General features: G+C 43.1%; 1 protein-coding gene across 1 annotated transcript in view; it reads right to left on the bottom strand.

Moving 5' to 3' along the window:
* Positions 1-13,214, bottom strand: part of HIC2 (HIC ZBTB transcriptional repressor 2) — a 104,434-nt gene that overhangs the window by 49,706 nt on the left and 41,514 nt on the right. The window contains exon 2 of the mRNA XM_054006746.1: positions 7,391-7,534. The gene's annotated coding sequence lies outside the window, so the exon portion shown is untranslated. The remainder of the gene's footprint in view (positions 1-7,390; positions 7,535-13,214) is intronic.

The raw sequence follows: 13,214 nt of genomic DNA on the forward strand, positions 1-13,214 counted from the left end.
GAGGGGCATAAAAATGAAGGGGTTGAAAAGATGGGAAATACATTTTGAAATGTAAAGAGGGTGGGGGAGAAGGCCACTGTCTCATGCAAATGCGTGTTTCAGGCACAAGCAGCTGGTGCCACCAGCCTCTGCAGTACTGAACAGGGGGTGTAGAAGCTTTCAGAGCCCACGAGCTGCCCTAACAAAGAAGGACCACACAGATTCAAGCCATTCACAAAAGGAGCCAGGCTGATTATTTGATGATTACTTACAAGGGAGCTTGGCTGGTAATGTAGGCAATAATACTGGAGAAACCTGTTCAATGTGTAACCTGGGTTTGTCTTTTCACAAGTCCCTCTTTACTCAGCTACTCATTCTCAAAGGGCACTGCTGATGGATGAAATGTATCAATTTTCTACACAAGACACTAATTTTGTTAACGATAATAATTAATAATAATAATGAATAATAAATGCTTCTACAGTGCAATACACACAGGCACTATTTTATCTGAACATCCAGGTGAAGGCAGGAAGTATTTTTATTCCCACTTCACAGATAGGACAGTGAGGCAGAGAGATGTTAGAAAACTTGCCCAAGGTCAGAGTCCTGGTCAGAGCCAGGATTAGAACTAGGCGTTCCCCACTTCCCGTCCTGTGTTCAGACCACTTGGCCACAAGTCCCTCTTTGGAAAAAAAGAGTAAGTCAATTTGAACGGTAACAAAATTTGACGAGTGTGCCCAAGCACCCAGTTCCATTCAGTACAGGGCAGCGAACTGCTCAGAAACCTCTCGAGTCTTATACTCGTAACAGACAGTGCTACAGAGGGAGCACCACAGGGCATCCAATTGAACAAACTCCTGCTCTCAGCAAGAAGCACCACAAACTGACCCTAAAGAGGGGCTATCCAGGCCACCTCACTGAGGAAGATGAAGCCCTGCATCTTGACCATCCATGGTGTATCATACTGGACTGTGTTTAAGCAAATGATCCAGGAAGATAAGAGTTCTCATACCAGGCAGGAGTATGGGGGCACAGCAAGATCACCAAAACCTAGCAGCCACTAGACTCCAAGGAACTAAGGGGGCAGGAAGATTAAGGAGCAATTTTTTTCCTCTGGCTGTTGCCACTGCTTCACCCTTGCCCCACAGCAACTTCTCATTCCTGCCTCCTCCCTTCCTCTCATATTCTGCTCTAGAGAAGAACCAGGTTTTAGGAACCAGCTGCCTTGACCCTGTAGCTCACAGCTGTCACCTGCCTCCTCCCTAAAGCTATGCAAAACCCAGAATTTCCATCCCACAGGGAATTCTGACACTTCAACATTTGTCTTCATCCCGAGTCAGGGCACAAAGGTGAAATTGTGAAACTTTTTGCAGAACAGAGTCTGAAAAGTGTGTTTCCAAAAAGTTGTAATGTTTCAGTTTGACATTTTCCATCAAACCAGTTAGACATTCCCCAAACTGAAGTTATTTAGTTTCAGTTTATTGAACTGAGCTGAAATGTTTCATTTCCAGTCAGTGTGCTATTAAACCTCCGTCACAGGAAAATCTGTGTTTCATTATGGGAAGGCATAATCCTCCAGGAATCCTGGCCCATAGAAGATAAAGGTGGCCTGAACAACAACTCCCATAAGGGAATGCGCTGTCAGGGAAATGCAGTTTAATGTTTTGTTGAACTGATTGGAAACAAAATATTTCAGATCAGTTTAAAAAACAAAACAAACAAACAAAAAAACCCTCATTGAACCAACCCAAAATTATTTCGTTTTGATTTTCCTAATTGGGGGTGGAGCTGAAGATTTTCAACAAAATCAATTTTCCCCATAGAAGACTTTGATTTTGCAGAAACTGCATTTTCCTTTGGACAATCATTGACAGAATTTCCAGGTAGCTCTGTGTCTCGCTATTTGTAAATGGCACTTCTGGGAAGCATAACAGGCTCGAGGGGCACAGAAGGTATTCTACAACCCCACGTACACCTTTACCCACTAGCTACAACCTGCATCCCTTCCTTGGCACCTATTCCCAGCTGTCATTACCTTCATAAAAAGTTCCATCAAATTTTACATAGAAGGATAACTTCTCTGTGGAGTTATAATAAATTCTCTCTGTGCTGTAGAATTCTGGGATACCTTAAAAATAAGCTATTGATTGAAGCTCATTCTCTATCATAGAAATTTCTCTAAAACGGTATTTTAGACTTGTTTCACACCTATGAAAAGGGTCTTTAGAAATTAGAGTAAACACCCTTACCCCCTCACCCCCCATGACCTCAAAAGGATTGGAGGATCGAGATCATGGCAAGAATAGACTGTGGGGTTTGGAAAGAATTTTGTGACCCCCTGCTACAGAGGTTACTCAACATAGGTGCCTGTAGGTAGAGCCCATCCTTCTACTGCTTGAGCCATTGATACTGCCTCAACCCAGTGAGTGAAGAAGCGAGTGTGTATGGAGGTTCTTTATGTTGCAAGTTCTTTCTTACCCCACATGTATGTGTTTAGATCATCCATAACAACTCAATGGAGGATCCTACTGTAAGAATGGGTGCAGGGTTACCCTGCCACTGCAAACAACAAGATGCTGCATAAGGACCAATGTGCAGTCAGTCATTTTTAGTAGTTTTCCTCTATAAAAGTAGTATAGTTTATTCCTAATTCTTGTACATCTTAGGGAAGGGGAAATGGGATGTGCATATATTTTGATTTACTTCTTTAAAAAACACTTAGCCCACAGAATTCCAATGTTGGAAACTATAATAAACCTCTTTATAAACCCTATAACCCTGTGACTGTTTTATAATTGTAAGGAATCATAACCAGAGAAAGATTTAGTCTAGCAGTGATCTGCCCTCAAACATATTAATCTGTCACATCTAATATAAAGGCAACAAGGAGACTAACTTATACAGACTGAGTATGGATTTGATGGAATCTTAAACTTAAATTACCCCTGAAGCCAGAGTAAATTTCTCAACCCAGCACCTACTAGCCCAAGGACTAAGCCTACTAGCCAGAGTGGAAAAAATACCTTTGTTTTTATTCATGATTTTAAGCCTTCAATGCATGTTTTACAGTTGTATTTTACTGCTGTTGGACATTCTCAATATGGCTGTGATACATATGACCAGCTTGCTTTTTATTTCCTCCTTTAGCTGGGAGATTTGATTTTTCTGTTTCTGATTACAGTAAGATATGTGGTGGGGGGACGGGGCCTTTGCTACCATGCCTTCCCCAAAGCTATGCTACCTGAAATGTAAAGGAATACAATAACTATGCATTGTATACAACAACGTTTTTAATATCAATTCTCTACTTAATATTGGAAATGTTAGTTTTTCCTTTTCTAGCTTCATTCCACTTTCTTTCCTAGCACAGATCATAGGGTAGGTTGTCTTGCCTTGTTTTTAGGGCATGTTTCATCTTTCCTTCCTTTCCCCACACCCCCACCTCTCTATTTTCTCTCCTCTGAAATCTCAGTCCCCTGCTTCTCTTCTCTAGCTTAATAATTCAAATATTATCTAAGTCTTAAATCTCTCCCTTCTTTCTCCTACCCACTCACACACTCCTCTGTTCGCTGAAAGGAACTGAATTCTGGCCCACTCCACATTTGGTTCCTTTCTATCCTCCAGAGAAGTAGCAAATGTCTCCTAGGACGTGCAACTCCACCTTTTCCTCCAGAAAGGAAGACAGCAGCTCACTCAATCCTCCTGTCCCCGGACTTGCCACTCAGCCCTCTAACCGATCCCAACTGCCTGTTCACCCTGCAAGAGCGGTTAAGTAGGTTTTTCCAAACAGAGATTAAGAGATAACCCTGAATGCAATTTATAGTTGCTTGCATATAGAAGGAGCCAGACCTGAAACCCACTACTGATGCTTACAAAGTCTTTTGGTGTTGAACCAGGGAGCCCTGGTTTCAACAGTTGCAAGACCAATGAAACCACGTGTGTCAGCGCAGCTGACTTAGTGGGATACTGAAGAGAGTTTTCTACATTCTCGCATAGTGCCGTAGCATAGACGCCTATGCCAACAGAAGCATTTTTTCTGAACAACGTTGGCTAGGTCAGCAGAGGCCCTCTTAGGTTGACATAAGCCTCAGCGTAGATGGAACTACGTCAGCATAGCTACATTGGTCAGGGGTGTGGGGTTTTTCCATATCCATGACCTATGCCGCTATGCCCACATAACCTTTCACAGTAGACTTGGCCTGAGCATGTGGTTCTCAGTACCAGTCACCCAAGGTAGGATAATCCCATCAAGAACGTCAGAACATACCGGAGGGACATCGGTTCATGTGGTGAATAACTATAGCCAGGAAGCAGTTGCCTACTGCTTCAAACACGAATTCCTTCTGCTAGCAGGGAGCCAATCACCTCCCTGCTCAATATTAAATTGTAACATTATTAGTGCCTAGGATGAACTTTTAGTTCCATTCTACAGCAATGGACAGACTACAACATGTTGGAGAGACAGGAGAGAGAAAAAAATATCCAGGTGTGAGACGCTTATTGCTCTGGCCACTGCAAAAAAATGAAGGCTTGAGCTCACATTTTTGCCTGATTGCATAGCTGTCTCTGCTACCCATCTAATCTGCTTAGAAAACTGGTTTTGAAGGATATGGTTCAGACATACCAGTCGTGTAAAGGGGGGGGGGGGAGAGGAAAGGAGGAGGAGAAGTGCTGCAGCTGCAAAAGATAAAATAGAGACAACTAATTTTCTCAGAGGTTGCAACACAAGCTCTCTCCCCCTCCTCCATATACAGTCAACTACACTGGGTGGATAAGCTAGAGATTCTGCAGTGTAAGCAATAAGGCACAACAAGGTGTGAGAGCCTCTCTCTCCCCCCTTTCCCTAATACCCACGCCCTTTGGGGGTGCAGTGGAAAGCAAAAGGCTGAAAGCCCAGCCACCAGAAAGAGGGAGGTAGGAGAAATACCTGTCCTGGCTCATTTCAATTGTGATACCACTTTCATGATGGGGTGGAGGGAAATACATGTCACTAGATGTTATATTGAGACAATATGTGGATAAGGAGTTGCAACTTCTGTTTGGTGGTTAGGTTTTGAACCCCAATTGTGTGATCAGATTTCTCCTATTATCCAGGCCATTTTACAAACTCCAACACAAATTCAGTTGAGACATATGTCCTGGAAATTAAACAGATGAAGGGGGATGGAGGGAGGGAAATCCACTGCATTTTTTGGTGACAATATCTGAAACTCACACATGGAAATCTCCTTTTATAGTCGCTGCCATCTCTAAACCACGGCTGGATGATAGATGGGGTATAATTTTAAGTGGCCCTTGAACAACACTAAATAGGCCAAAAATTTCAGTCTACAAAAAGGGGCAGATTTTACAGTAGAAAAACTGAAATCAGAATCCTGCCCAGCACTTTAGGAAGGCAGCTGCATTTTTTTTTTTTTTAAATGCGTAGGATCTCAAACCAGTTTGCTTTGTTTCAGAAGCTTAAGCTCCCCTTATCAGAGGGGCTAATGGCCTTTAGCAGCTGAAAGAAAACGTCTAAAAATTAGATATGCGTGCTTTTTTTCCTTCTTTGTGATGGCTAATGAAGGTATAGTTGTGTTTTTTCTCTGCTTGTTGTCTTCCTCGTCCCCCTCCCTCCTTGGAAATCTCAGCAATGGGATACTAGTCATTAGGGGGGTCTCTGAGGATGTATTTTGAGAGTGCGGACTCCTTAATTGAAGGTGCAAGTGTATCGAGTCTTTAACAAAAACTTTCTCTCCCCAAAGTTAAATATGTATTAATGAAAAGAGCTTGAGTCTGACTAAAAATCCCTTTTCCCACTTAATTGTTCCAACTATCACAGTCTTGACTCTTGCAATGTCACCATTTAATTCATTCTCAAGTCCTCAGAATCTTTCAGGCTGTTCTTTTTCCTATCAAAGACCAGACAAGGTTCCAAGTGCAATTCTAGCCACCCACACCTGTTTGCTGGTCAACTCTCAAGGCATTCCAAAACCATCTCTCCCTGGCCCCCCAATTTTTAGGTGTATTATGCTACAGCTGGCTGAAGTAAGCAGGTATTCTAGATGTAAATGGAAGTCAAAATACAGCCAATGCAGGGATACTTAGAACATCTGATATCAGGGGACACCCAATCAACTAACAGCACCCCGCATGGTGTTGATAGAGCAAAGCCCCACATGCTTCTGCTGAAGCACAAAGCTAAAAGACCGAGTATTTTTCACTATCCAGAGAAGTGCCTTTTTTTCCCCTCCTGCTTAGCTCCCCTCCTCAGCACAGCATACAATTCCGAAAAATCATTAGAAAAAGGTATTTGTGACTCGAGAACACGACTAGTCCTTTGTATTTAAGTAGTTCACTTCATTCAAGAATCTCATAGCGCTTGGCAGTGCTATTCGCTACTTTACAGATGCAAGGTTAGATGACTTGCCCAAGGTCGCAAAGCAATAAAGAGGGAAATTGGACATAGAGCCCAGACTTCTCCAATTCTGAGCCCACCTCCTCTAGACCAGAGACTTCAAACAATGGGGTCTGCAGGCCAGATCAAGCTCAGCTGATGGACTTGTCTGGCCATTGACATTCAGATACTGTAAAATCTGAAGCTTTTGTTTTGAAAAAGCATTTCTAGCCTTCATGGTTACGAAGGTAGAAATCCAAATAAGTGTGTGAAGCCCTGCAGCAGCATCTTTCCAGGTCTGCAAGCAGCCAGAAAGATGTGGACTGCCCACCCCTCATTAATCTCATTAGGATATTAATCCTGAAGCCCAACCACAACACTTCATTAACTATTTAATTGCTGATCACGGCTTACATTTGAGCAGATGGAATGGGAGTTACTGTAGGGAAGAACAGAGGCGGCACAGACAGGGAAGACAGAGAAAAGGGAAAGGAAGATGGGAAGATGACAAAAGGCGCAGAAACAGCACAGATCCTGAAGGGCAGCATAATTTCCCCCTTCGGTGCTGATTAGCAACCAAACCATGCAGCTTCTAAGACCCTGTGCAGACTAAGCTGGTCAGTACTTTAGCTAACATCACATTTCTAAATCCTAGTCCAAGCATTCAAGTCTATATAGATCCTGTTTCTGATGACATCACAGGGACTAAGAGCAAAGCTATAATGTGGTGTGAGATCACTGGGATGACAAGCAATAGAGAGCACCTTGCATCTATGTTCTGGTGTATTTTATATTCAATAGACAAGAATAAGTTGTACTTCTCAGACTGAAGGTTGCATGTGGAAGAGTTAATTTCCAATTTCTAGTATAATTTTGTAGTTAGATACTACCACATGGCTAGTATTCTCTCTGATGCTCCATCCAAAGCCCCATTACCCAGTGGAAAAAGGGATTCAACTACTAGTTTGCACTCCCCTCGAACTTTCCAAATCAGAGGATTTCAAATTGCTCTACAATCAATGACTCACCTACCTTGAGCGCAGCTATAAATATTATACCCGTTTGACAGATGGGTAAACAGTCCCTCTGAAGTCACCGAGATTGCAAGGCTGTGATTGAGGGCATACTTGACCCAAAGATGTTGACTTCAATGTGAGTTGTGGGTGCTCGTCATTTCTGGAAGAAAAGGGGGGCGGGGGAGAAAAGTCTACTTTTACTTAAGTATTGAAGCCTGGAAATTTTGTCTAACATTAGGCACCTAAAAGTGACTTATCCAATGCCACAGAGACCAAAACCCTCACCCCTACTTCAACAAGTGGGGTGCACTTCTTGCCTATGGTCTCTTTGTTCTCTAGAGCTGGGGAAGCATTATTTGGGGCCTGGTCTTCTTGGTCTTTATGGCTCCAGAGTGTATAGCAGGAGAGCAAGGAAACTCTAAAACTGAACTCTGAAGTTTTATTTTGTGGGAGTTTGGTGAATACTTACGGGATGGGGGATTCTATCCGGGAAGCAGTGACTCAAAGAGATTTTGGATAAGCAGCTGAACATGAAGTCCCAATGTGATGCTGTAGCCAAACTAGCTAATGCAACCCTGGGATGCGAGAATCTCACATAGGAGTAGAGAAGTTATTTTACCTCTGTATTTGGCACTGGTGCAACCACTGCTGAAATACCGTGACCAGTTCTGGTGCTGACAATTCAAGAAAGATGTTGATAAACTGGAGAGGATTCAGAAAAGAGCCACAAGAATTATTAAAGGATTAGAAAAACCTAACTTATAGCAATAGACTCAAGGAGCTCAAACTATTTAGCTTAACGAAGAGAAGGTTAAGCGGTGACTGGGTTACAAGTCTAAGGGCTTGTCTACATGTAAAACGCTGCAGCTATGCTGCCGTAGTGCTTTAGTGAAGATGCCACTAGGTCAGTGGTCCCCAACCTTTTTGTGGCCAGTAGCACATTCATGTTTTCAGAAGAGTGTGGCGGGCACCAACAATTTTTCAAGGCTTATTTTGAATTTGTACATTAAATAACATAAAAAAATCATATTTAATATTACATAATATATGAATCCAGAGAGAAGCCGTGAGGACAGAGAACACCGGTGCCTGCAGCCCCGGAGTTCTCTGTCCCCAGCAGGCGCAGGGCCGCGGCTTCTTTCCCCTGCTGGGCACTAGGCGGGCACACATAAATGCCCCAACAGGCCCCGCACTGCGTTGGGGACCACTGCACTATGTTGATGGGACAGCTTCTCTCATCGCCATAGAGATGGTACCTATGTCAGTAGGAGAAGCTCTCCTGGGGACATGGTGCTGTTTACATTGGTGATTAGGTCAATAGAACTACGTCACTCAGGGGTGGATGGCCATAGTACTTACATGGGGAACAAATATTTAATAATGGGCTCTTCCATCTAGCAAAGGTCTAACACGATCCAATGGCTGGAAGAGGAAGCTAGACAAATTCAGACTGGAAATAAGGAGTAATTGTTCCAGTGGTTAACTTACCCAAGGTCATGGTGGATTCTCCATCACTGACAATTTTTAAATCAAGATTGGATGTTTTTCTAAGGGATATGCTCTAGGAATTATTTTGGAGAAGTTCTATGACCTGGTACACAGGGGGGTCAGTCTAGATGACCACACAGATTCCAAGGCCAGAAGGAATCACTGAATTCGTAAGAGAAGGGAACTGGACTTGCCCCCTTTCCTCCTCCAGTGATGACCAAGGTGCTTACAGCAAGTTTTTAAGGGGCAGTAAAGATGATGCCCTGGATCCCAGCAACACCATTTTCACAATCCATTACCCAATGTATTATTCAAATACAGAGAGCTCCACCTTGCTGGGGCAGCATCGACCATCCACACAGAGCCTGTTCAGAGTTATTACAATAAATACCAGAAGTTATGAGTCTTGTGGCATCTTCTAGCCCTCCCAGCAGTATTTGGGGAACAGTCTGTCAGCTTGAAAGACTGATAATTTCTCATTGCTTGTCCTGGGCAATAGGTGTGTCCCTCCCCAAATAGGCTTACTGCTTAAAAGCTTAATTGCACCCGTGGTTTAAACATTATCCCCAACAGCACTTGGGAGTATTTGGATTTGGGTTTTCAGGTGTGGGACTAGGGCCTGCATTCACAAACAGAGCTGGGCAAGTTGGAGTGGAAGCCACTGGTAAGAGCAGGTCATATACACCAGAGGGCAAAGGCTGGGCGGAAAAGTGTCTGTTTTGCTCAGATTTGGCTGCACTTGCATTTCCAGCTGGGTTTGGGTAATGTCCACCGCATTGTTTGTGACTAAGGGCAGGTTTCCTGGTCTCAGATTTCATTTCCACAACAAAAAGATCAAAGTTTGAGGCACTTGTGCAACTGGGGTGTTTGCAGCGAGCAAGTGGCAACTGCACAGCAAGCACACTCAGCTGTGCTCCTTCATCCCATAGGCTATGTGAAAAACGGAGGAAGAGGAAATAGCCCAGGTCAGACCTGGATTACAATTTGCCATCCTTCCTTTACAATCTGACATTTTACAAAGGTTTTAATACTCCAAGATTAAAGGCACACTCAAATGGTTCTCTATAAAACCCTTAAAAAAAAAAAAAAAAAAAAAAACCTGCCACCTACAGAGCCAGTCCTCCTTTTTTCCCCCCTCATTTGGCAGATATGGATTCCTCTACCCCACAATTCTTATGGAGAACAACACAGAAGATCAAGTTATTTTCATTCACTCATTTCTGGACCCATTTAGTCCATACAATGTAGACATGCAATGCACTCTATTCCCAAAAAAGAGTTTGTGCTGCTGCTTCAGAGACTGTGGGAGAAAACAAATAAAGTAGGGCCTGAAACTAGGTACATCATAATAGTCAAACTTAGAGCCAGGGACCAGGAATCAGCAAGTCTTAAATTCTAATCTCTATTTACAGTGACTTACCGTATTAACTCAAGCAACACACAAACTTGCCGGTTCTCAGTTATGCGTTCTATAAAAAGGGAGAAACTATAGGGTGTTGCATGGTTTTATTATAGCTCAGATATGGGGAGCTTTGCCCCTCTGGGGGTGTCTGAGCCCCTCTTGTTGCTGCCCTTGTGCACTTCAGGATCTGGAGGGACCATGCCCATCTACAGGGGGTTGAACCCCCTCCTTACTCCCCCGCCATGTGAGCTGGTTCTGGGGGGAGCCTGTCCTTTTGGAAGAGTCAGAGGCCCCCTCCCCACATGAGCCAGGATCTGCCCCTTTGAGTGGGGTGCAGAGAACAGGTAAACGTCATCTATTTCATAGGCTCTAAAGCACACACGAGAGGGATGGAACAGTTCACACATCTCACTGCTGTTTCAAGTGGTGTTCAGCTCCATGGGGTGTTCGCATTCAGCTCAGATCACCACAGCGTGAGGAATGGGCCACTTCGGACCTTTCAGAGCTTCCAATGCTACAGATGGCCAAGCAGAGGAGCCTTTCCCCTCCATCGTCCCTCAAGCCCTCCTGTTTAAAGGACGATGATCCGTGAAAATGATACCTATGCCAAAAAGAGGGCTTCTCCCACTCCGTGTCGGTACTCCACCTGCCCGAGAGGCAGTAGCTGTGTCAAGGGGAGAAGCCCGCCCATTGACATAGTGCTGTCTACCCTGGGAGTTAGATCGGGGTAACTGCATTGCTCAGGGGCACAGGCGCCAACTTTTCCACCTGCTGGGGGATGCACAACCCCTGGCTCTGTCCAAGGCCCCACTTCTGCCCCATCTCTCCTCGCCTAGTTCCGCCCCCTCCCCCGAGCAGGCTGCATCCCTGCTCCTCCCCGGCTCCCCGAAACAGCTGTTCACGGGGAGGCGCTGATCCGTGGGTGGGAGGAGCCATGGAGTGGGCAGGAGCTGATAGGGGGGCTGCCAGTGGGTGCTCTCCACCCACCTTTTTTTTTCCCTGTGGGTGCTCCCGCCCTGGAGCGCCCACGGAGTCAGCGCCTATGCTCAGGGGTATAAATGCTTCCATGGATTTTCTTGAAATTTACTATGCTTTGTGGGAATGCACAGTAGGGTTAGTGACCCACATTTGGAGTAGTTTGAGCCCAGGGTTCCAGAGATACAATAACGGAGAAAAAATTTTTTGAAAGAGTTTTTAGGGTTTGTCTTGGGTTTTTTTTGTACGGAGCTGAAGATCAAACTACTGTATTGCTGTGATGTGTGTCAAAATGGTCTCCAATCGGTCAATTTTCACCCGAGGTAGTGCATGGCACCCACTAAGTCTTTGGAGGACCCAAATTGTGAATGGTATTTAAGAACATGTTCACTTCCCTTGCACACGTGTGCAGTCTGGAAGGACTGAAGTGTGCATGTGCCAATAAAGAAAAAACGATTTCTAGGCAGCCTTTGTGCTTGCCTGAGTAGTTCAAGGGAATGTGCTGACACCATTGCCCCAGTGAACACCTTGCCACTGATGATGTTTCGAGTCTGAACCTTTGTCCCTCTATGCACAAAGAGGGAAAGTAGCCTGGGCAACTTCTCCCCCCACCACTCCCTGCCCTTTTTATCTTTTAACAGTGTTAGATAGAATCCTGCGAGTGAGTGTGACCAGGCTATGCGAAGAGCTTGGACATTGTTGCAACAGTGTGTTAATGGGGCATATTGAGGCGTTGCTGAAATGAGGGCAGAGTTAAGATTGTATGGATAACCTTAAGTGAGCATTTCCTGGTTTTGAGAAGTTTTAAGTTTTGCTCAGCTCAGTGTTCTGCAAGGGGCTCACCTACCACCAAGCAACCTTAACTCTGCATTAATGTAGTTTTTTTGCTGCTGAATTCATATATTTTTGGGAAGCACACATCTTCATATAAAAACCTGTGGCTATGGGCAAGGGGTCTGTCTCTTGGGCAGGGTAGATTAATTTAAATCAGCAAGCAGGAAACCCTGATTTAAATTATTGATTTTTAAATTGCATTTTGCACTGTACTTTAATTTTCCTGAAGTAGGTGGTTTCTTTTTAACATGTTATTTACAAATAAATATAGCTTTTACACTAACTTTGATGCTTCTCTTTGCTAACCAGGAGACTACACTATATCTATACACAGTTAAATTATATAGCTCAACTTGATCTTTATTCAGATTCTTACTTTTTACATTTACTATATTAGAAAATGCTTAAAGATGCAAGAAAACATTTTGCAAATAAGAAATGTGATTTGTGTCAAGCTCTATTTGGATGGAAATTCAATTCAAAATATACAATTAATTTTTTTAAATTAAAACTACTTTAAAAGTGCCTGATACATTAACTCTTTTCTTACCAACACATGTTTTGGTAAGAAAACTGATTTATTAAATGAAGGAAGTATGAATAGTCAATGAATTGAACTGATAGTTTCTGGTCACCCTGACCTTCAAGATTTTAAAACTAGTAGATCTTACCCTCTCACACCTAGTTTTTAATTCATAGATTGGAAGAGGAAAACAAACTTTCCTGCATTTTCAGTTCTCAATTGGTTTAACTGTTTTAATTAACTGAACTAAAATGAAGAAAATATTCTCTGCAGCTGCAGGAGAGACTACTGTTAAAAGCTGGTTTAGCTCTTTAACAACTGTGGTTACAGGAGTTTAGCCTGTAACTTCCAGCAGCTCAGTGGTTTGACTTTCTTTAAAACTTGGCAGCAAACATACTGCTTAATTTTTTGTATTAAATTATTCTAATAGATTATAATGAAGTTTAGGCCTTAATGTAGGTTGTCAATTTCAAATTTAACTTTAAATAGGTTTAGGTGAAAAAAAAAAAAAGAAAAAAAAAAAAAGACAACCTGTATTTAAATGAAATCTAATTTAAATAAAACTGTAGGGTTTTTTTTTTAATTATTAAAAATATGATTTTTACCCACCCTGCTCTT

This window comes from Malaclemys terrapin, chromosome 16 (genome assembly GCF_027887155.1).
Source record: "Malaclemys terrapin pileata isolate rMalTer1 chromosome 16, rMalTer1.hap1, whole genome shotgun sequence".
NCBI lineage: Eukaryota > Metazoa > Chordata > Testudines > Emydidae > Malaclemys > Malaclemys terrapin.